Genomic DNA, 8,673 nt, shown 5'->3' on the forward strand with positions numbered 1-8,673 from the left:
TCCTGCTCCTCTGATGCTGCTTGGCCTGCTGTGTTCATCCAGCTCTACACCTTGTTATCTCAGACCCTGATGGGAGTTGTGTATAGGCTGCCTAGCAGTAGTCAGGATGTGGGGAAGGAAATAAATCGGGATATAGAAAGATACAATAACAATAATCATAGGGGACTTCAATATGCAGATGGATTGAGAAAATCAGGTTGGTACTGCAACCAAGAAATGGAATTTCTGGAATGTCTACAGGATAGTTTTTTTGGAGCAGCTTATGATAGACTCCACTAGGGAACAGGCATTTCTGGATTTGGTAATGTGCAATGAGGTAGACTTCATTAGGGAGCTTAACGTGAAGAACCCCTCAGGGACAGTGACCATAACATGATGGAATTCACCTTGCAGTTTCAAAGGGAGAATTGGAATCAGATGTAATGGGACAACAATTCAGAAAAGGTGACTACAAAGGCATGAGGCAGGAGCTGACTAGAGTTGATTAGAAGGAGAGCCTAGTAGGGAAGATGGTGGAACAGCAATAGTGGGGGTTTCTGGGGGTAAGTGGGGAGGCTCAGCAGAAATTCATCTCACGGAAGAAGAAACCTACTAAGGAGAGGATGAGGCGACTATGGCTGACAAAGAAAAAGAGACAGCAGCAGCAGTTGGAGTGAAGCTCAATATCTCTTTCCCAGCCAATGGCTGCCAGAGATTATTGAAGTGGATAATGAACGAAAGCTCTGGAACTTTCTGTGAAAGACTTATGACCACTGAGGTAGCTGTGGACTGTCTTGGAGATGAATGGAAGGAATATGTTGTGCTCATCAGTGGTGGCAATGATAAGCAGGAATTCTCCATGAAATAAGGTGTCTTAACTAATGGCTGGGTCCACGTGGTGCTTGGTAAGGGGAATTCCTGCTTTCACTCCAGGTGATCAGGCAAACACAAATGAAAATCTGTCTGTGGCTGCACTGTTGATGCCAACTGCTGTGACCTCAATTTAGTTATTAATAAGAAAGGTGAAAATGACATCCCTAGTCCGACAGACAATACTGCGCCTCACTGTCTTGGACCAAAAAGGGCTAGTAAAGTCTATAAACTGTTCGACCTGTCCAAGGAGGATGATGAACGCCAGTATGTTGTGAGGAGAACTCTCAGCAAGAAAGGTAAGAAGTCGAGAAGCAAAGCTCCCAAAATTCAGAATCTGGTAATTCCCTGAGTTCTACAACATGCATTGCCCTGAAGAAACAACATACTCAAAAGAACAAGGGAGCTGCAGGAGAATATGCCAAGCTTCTGGCCAAAAAAATGAAGGAAGCTAAGGAAAACTTCAGGAACAGATCACAAAGAAATGTCATCTTTCTCCATTGAGGGCCTCCACATCAAAATCTGAATCTAGCCAAAAGTAAAAAAGTATTGGTGGGATAGACAAAATAAAGAAACTTTGTATGCTCTTTCTTTCAGTTTGTTTTTTTTTAAATTTGGTGTAAATTAGTTGGGAGCCAGAGGACTCAGAAGCCTTTTAAAAACTAGCGGAGGATTACTTAAAAAAAGCAATAAGGGGAGGGAAGCTGAAATGTGTGAGTAAGCGAGCTAGTAATATAAAAGAAGATTGTAAGAGTTTTTTAAGATATCTAAAAGGTAAGAGAGAAGCAAAAGTTGAACATTGGACCACTGGAAGATGAGGCTGTAGAAGTAGTAATGGGAAACAAAGAAATCGCAGAGGAACTGAATAGGTACTTTGCATCAGTTTTCACAGTGGAAGAAACTGCAGAACACCAGAACTTTGACAGTCAGGGAACAGAGGTGAATATAGTGGCTATCACTAAAGAGAAGGTGCTGGGGAAGCTGAAAGTCTGAAGGTGGATAGATCACCCAGACTAGATGGACTACACCCCAAAGTTCTGACGGAGAAAGCTGAGGAGATTGTGGAAGCATTGTTGATGAACTTTCAGGAATCGCTGGAGTCAGGGACAGCCCCAGAGGACTGGAAAATGACTAATGTAACATCTCTGTTTAAGAAGGGAGGGAGGCAGAAGACAGGAAACTGTTAGCCTGACCTCTTTGGTGATAAGATTTTAGAGTCCATTGTTAAAGATGAGATTATGGTGCACTTGGAAGTGTATGGTAAAATAGGGCTGAGTCAGCAGAGCTTCGTTAAGGGGAGGTCATGACTGTCAAATCCATCAGAATTCTTTGAGGAGGTAACAAGCAAGTTAGACAAATGACGGCCAGTGGATACGATCTATTTGGATTTCCAGAAGGCCTTTAATAAGTTACCCACAGGAGGCTGCTAAGTAAAATGAGAGCCCATGGTGTTATGGGCAAGGTACTGGCATGGATACAGGATTGGCTGACTGGCAGAAGAAAGAGAGAGTAGGGATATAGGGGTCTTTTCCAGCATGACAGCCGATGACTAGTGGAGTCCCGCAGAGGTCAGTGTTGGGACAGAACCATTCACTTTATACATAAATGATCTGCACAAAAGAACTGAGGGCATTGGTGCAAGTTTTCAGATGACGTGGAGGGACAGGTAGTGTTAAGGTAGTGTAGAAGGAAGTGGAGAGGCTGCAAAAGGGCTTAGGCATGCTAGGAAAGTGGGCAAAGGAGTGGCAATGGAATACAGTATGGGAAAGTGAGGTTTTGCATTTTGATAGGAAGAATAGGGGTGGCACGGTGGCTCAGTGGTTAGCACTGCTGCCTCACAGCGCCATGCACCCAGGTTCAATTCCACCCTCATGGAACTGTTTGTGTGGAGTTTGCACGTGCTCCCCGTGGCTGCATGGGTTCTCTCCAGGTGCTCCGGTTTCCTTCCACAGTCCAAAGATGTGCAGGCTAGGTGGATTGGCCATGCTAACTTGCCCCTAGTGTTCAGGGATGTGTAGATTAGGGGGGATGGGTCTGGGTGGGATGCTCTGACGGTCAGTGTGGACTTGTTGGGCTGAAGGGCCTGTTTCCACACTGTAGGGATTCTATGATCTATGAAAGCCCTGGCTTTTCTCCTTCATAATTCAGTGGTATTGAAACTAATTATAACATCCTAATTGCAGGCCTGGCTGATTATCAACTAATTCATGTGGCATACTCAGGAAATTTGGCCATTTAGGAAATTGGTGACCAAAGAGCCTAACCCTGTTTTTTAAACGAATGTGTTGCCCATTGGTCAATCAATATCCTATTTTGTATAAAGCACCCTTTGGCCACCTGCACCTCAGACTTGAGTGCTAAAATCAGCCACTTGGAATTGTGAGTATTGTTAGCTAAAGGGCTATGGTGGGAGAGAAATGATATTTTTATTTGTTTTCACTATTTGAATATGCAGATTTTGATTAATTTTACCATGTTCCCTAGTGTGCCTTTGAGTGGTTAAAGGATTTGTGCCTGGATTTCATCGAGAGAATGCAGAATTGGGTTTATGTGATGTTTAATAGCTGCCTCCCTGACCATTCAGATTGACACAGAGAGAAGGAGATACTAGTTGGCGGTTATGAACTCGTACAACTAGAAATCATTGCTATCGGGAAAGGAAGGTTGAGAAAATGTGAAACTGAAGTTATCTTTTGAAAGAAATGACAATTATTCATTGAAGAAGAAGCAGAATGCTGTCTTTGTAAAACAGACTGAAACAATTGTTTACAATAATGGGCATCCTACACAATATGACATTTGTCAAAAGATCCTTTTGTATTAGATTTGTCCTTCGAGGCGATGAATTTGCAACATGGTTTCCGATTTTTGTTCAAGAACTAAAGGAGAAAGATGAGGGAACGTTGGAGGCAGAATCACAAATGAACATTTGCCTATTGCATATCTTAATAGTTATAATCAATTACATTTGTGAGAAACTGTTGGTTGAAATGCTGCTCGACACAAGTTACAGCAAAAGGGAAGAAGAGAAGACAGGGAATAAAGGATAAAGCATATGAATCCCCTTCAACTGACCTACATAAGAGTGGAATGTTTCAAACTTGTTAAAGTGTTAACGAATGTAATATCTTTGTCCATGCTTTTCTTCCATTCCTCCCATCCCATTTTGCCTCTGAAACCGAAACAGAAGTGAGTCTATTCCTTCACAAAATTAGATATCACTCATATTTCACCTTAATTTCAACTGACCCAGTGTCCACAGCCATTAGGCGATTAGTGTTCCAGATTTTCACCAACATTCACATGAAAACGTTTTGCATTTCTAAGAGCCTGAACTTTAGATAGTGCCACCTTGTTGATGATTTCTACTGCCCCTGCCCCCCCCATCTCTCTCCACTATATTGAGTTCCTTCATAATTTTAAAGACCTCAGTAAGTTGATGATTCAAGCATCTAAGCAATAGAAGCATGCAGTACAGGAAGCCCTGTGGCCCATTGAGTGTGCACTAAAAAAAAGCTACTTTAAGTCTACCTTGTCCCACTTTCTACCATTTAGCCAATAGCCTTGAATATTATGACATTTCTTGTGCTGATCTAATTACCTTTTTAAAGGTTGTGAGGTTTTCCACCTCAACTAGTCTCCTGGACAGTGCATTGCAGATTCCCACCACTCTCAGTGAAAAAGGTTTTCCTCAAATCCCCTCCAAAACTTCAGCCTTTAATCTTAAATGTATGCCCCCTTGTTATTGACCCTTCAACTAAGGGGTACAGCTTCCTATCCACCTTATCCATGCCCCTCATACACTTCAGTCAGGTCTTCTCTGCTTTCTTGCTGCAAAGAAAACAATCTGAGCTTATCCAGCATCTCTTCATAGCTAAACTGCTATAGCCCAGGAAACATCTTGGTGAATCTCCTCTGCACCTGCTCCACTAATCACGTCCTTATTGTAGTGTGGTGACCGGAACTGCTCATACTACTCCAGCTATGGCCTAACCAAAGTTTTGTGCAGCTCCAACCAAACATATTGCTTCTTTTATAATTTATACCATACCTGTTAAAGGCGAGTGTCCTGTATGCCTTCTTAACCACCCGATTAAACTGTCCTGCCACCTTGGGGATCTATGGATAGGCAGCCCAAGATCTGCCTTTTCCTCTCCACTTCCTAGTGTCTTGCCATTCATTGAGTATAATGCAAGATTATTTACTCTGCTTTCATAATTTAACCATTTAAACCCTGGTAGACTTCTGGTGAATCTGTGCTATGGCCCCTTCAGGATCAATGTATCATTCTAGAGCCCACTTGGAATTCCATACTTCATATTAAGTCTGGCCAGGTCTCTGGTCTACTGAGGCAAGTCTTTCGACAGAGGGATGTGATGCCTTGAAAACACTAGGACTTGTATGAGACACAAGAAGAAATGAGAAATAAACTTGGCACAGCCTGAAGGTTGAGGCCTTCACATGACCCAATACATGGCATGATTTTGAATGTTGTGTCACACACTAGCACCATCCTTCCCCTCAGCCCCACATCATAGATCTCCTCAACACCTCGCATGATCATCTCACCATCACCAATGCACTCCAGCTACAGGTCCCTGGCCATCTCCGTAACTTTCTTCTTGATTGCCCTGTTTGTTTTTATCATCTGGGTGCCATTTCCCTGTGCGCAAGCCCCGATTTCAGATCACCTCCTAGCACCAGTTTCCCTTACAAGGATAGGAAAGAGAGGGAAGAAGGGGGCTACAGTCCTGCAAGGAGACGGACAACTCCGCCAAATGGTTTGAGGCAGCTCGTTAATGTTGTTACATGTCCCCATCAACACTAAGCTGCAAAGTTTTGCTGAAGGTTAACACTTAGGATGAACAGGATCAAAATATTAAACTGTACAAGATCCAGGTTAGATGTCAAGAGCCTGTTGTTTTTACAGCAAATTGAGAATCTCTGGAGCAGCGGGCTGCCTCATGTAGTGATTACTTATTTGCTGAAATCTTCAGGCAAGAAAGCTGGACCTCCCTCTGTTTGGGACAGATGTTACAATCCAAAAAATGTTGATATTATAAGGACCATCAGAGCTACAGAGATTTACTGGGCTGGTTTTGATCATTTAGGGTGATGAGAGGGCAAGTTCCCAGATTTCTCTCCTTTAAATTAACTGGAATTTTGATTTGATTCTCCATCTCCCTCAAGTGATCACATAGGTTTTGGGTAGGGTGGAGAGTGAACATATTTGTGTGGGACCAACGGTATAGAGCAGAGAGCATATTCATGTCTGTCAATGTTTCTTCAAAGTCTTCACTGATTCTGGGTGTGTTTAGTAATTGTTAATAATTGAATATGAGCTGTGCAGCTGACACCAGATGTCCTGAAAACCTACCAAATTTTTTTCAAAATATGCTCCAGCTGTGAGCTGCTAAAGTTATTTTAATGCAATTCTGAAATCATTACATTTAATGTTCCTTAACAATGCCAAGATTCTAATATATATTCTGGACATCTGGTCAAAGATCCTGCTGAATGATGTTTACTGACCTTGATCTTAAAACCATTAGTGTACACAGAGACCAAGAGAAACATAGTACAGGCCAGTTTCCTTTCACATGGATATTGGATGTAATGTAGTCTGAGAGTAGACCTATGACATAGTAGGGAAAAGTGAGCCCAGGGCTCATGTGTTCAGGATTGTAAGAGAAGGTGCCCAGTAAATATGTAATAAGAGATTGTGTGGAGTCCCTGCGTGTCCAGGTGTCAGAACAAGCATAATGAGACATGGAGGTAAACACACATACCAAAGAATAAAGAAAATCAGAAACAGAAGTTATATAAAATTATCACAAGGCTTTCTTTACTTGAGATCAAATAGTTCCACAAATATTTCATATTTTCATATTTTATTAGTTGGCTGAAATAGAACAGTTTCTAGGAGAAAAGTAAATGAGCTTTATCTGTCTGCAAGCCGAAAGCAGCCAAAATGTTGCATATATTTATCTGACCCTTAGGTATTTCTGTATTGGCAACTATATCAGAACATTTAAAAATTATTTTGTTAATTATGTTTAACTCCTTCAATTCTGGTCTTAGCTGGTATTTTTATTAAACTTATAGATAGATAGTTACATAATTCATAAAGTAACTGGTTAACATGTAGAGGTATGGTTCCATTGGCCCAGGAAAGCATAGAACAATGGACTGTTTTTGTTCAGCTATTCTATCTTTTCCTAATAATGTCTCCAATTTTTGGTAACAAAGTGTTGAGCTGGAGGAACACAGCAGGCCAGGCAGCATCAGAGGAACAGGAAAGCTGATGTACGGGTCGGGACCCTTCTTCAGAAAATCCTGCAGCTCCACACTTTGTTATCTCTGACTCCAGAATCTGCAGCTCTTGCAATTTCTAGTTTTTGATGTTTATTTTTGAACTAAATTGGGAGTATATTAATATTTTATTTATGAACTTCTAGTCAAAGATACTCAATATCAAAGATACTTTTGATACTCAACAGAAGGAAACTTTCTTTTTATTTTTGAATAAGCACTGCTATAGCCAAATTAACATACAAAACAGAAAAACAGTTTTTTTTCAATTCTTTACTTACATCTAATCTTATGAACACAAACATTGATTTTGAAATTTTCTGAACTTTTTCTTGAGAGGTTGGAGCTGTTTCTTATGTTTCATCAGTATAAGCACAAATTTGGACATCCGAGTTTAAGGAAGTTAGCCTTCTGGTCCTTGGAAAATCACTTGGAGTTTTCAAGGCTGTGAATTGAGTAGCAGTGTTGATATAGAGAGATTGTGTTAAATGAATGCAAACATGATGGAATCAAAATAAGAATGAAGATATTAGAAGGCAAATACAAAGGTGTTATATTTTCATGCCGCGGGCAGCAGTGTTGTTAATTAAATATAATTTATTAGACTTCAACCTCAATCTAAGATGAGTTAGCTGATTTCGACTGTGATGGAAACATTTGATCTATTATGGCAACAAGGAGCCCTAGCAAAACTGGAGTCAAATCTCCACTTGTTACAGTCATACTTAGCTCAAAGAAAAATGGTTATGATTTTTGGAGCACGATTTTCTCAGCTCCAGGACATCTCTGCAGAAGTTCCTCAGGGGAAGTGTTCTCGACCCAGCTATCTTCAGCTGCTTCATCAATGACCTGATTACAGTGAAAACATGAACAAGCATCCCCACTTCTGATAAGGTCAGACGTCTCGGATATTGAAGTAGTTCTGTAGTCAAATGCAGTAAGATTTGAATAAAATCTTAGTCTGACAAGTGTGAAGTCAAATTTGTCACCCTCAAGTGCCAGGCAATGACAATTTTCGACAAGAGGGAATCTAACCATGCCCCTTCATTTCATAGCATTACCATCACTGGATCCTCTCTGTCTCCTGGGAGGTGATGGTGTGGGGCTGGGGGGAGGGGTGATTGGGGAAGGTTGGCCGTTGACCAGAAACTTAACCTGACCAGTCATGAAAATACAGTAAAAATAAAACTGAAAACAGGAGCAGGTCAGAGGCTGGGAATTCAGTGCCATAACTCAAATCTTTTCTCTTAAATGCCTGTCCACCATCTACAAGGCACAATATAAGAGTGTTATAGAATAAACTTCATTGGCCCAGACGGGTGCAGCTTCAATAACATTCAAGACTTGCAACACTATCCAGGAGAAAGCAGCCCACCTGATTGGCACCCTATCCACCACCTACAGCATCCACTCCCTTCATCACCATGGCAGCAGTGTGTACTATCTATAAGATGTACTGCAGTAATTCATCCAGGTACCTTCAACAATGCTTTCAAACCCACTATCACTACC

At 41.3% G+C, this 8,673-nt stretch overlaps 1 pseudogene; it reads left to right on the forward strand.

Annotated features, from left to right (window-relative positions):
- Nucleotides 1-613: 613 nt before the first annotated feature.
- On the forward strand, nucleotides 614-1,354 carry LOC109911245 (annotated as a pseudogene).
- Nucleotides 1,355-8,673: the final 7,319 nt, after the last annotated feature.

This window comes from Rhincodon typus, chromosome 14 (assembly GCF_021869965.1).
Source record: "Rhincodon typus isolate 14 chromosome 14, sRhiTyp1.1, whole genome shotgun sequence".
NCBI classification, from domain to species: domain Eukaryota; kingdom Metazoa; phylum Chordata; class Chondrichthyes; order Orectolobiformes; family Rhincodontidae; genus Rhincodon; species Rhincodon typus.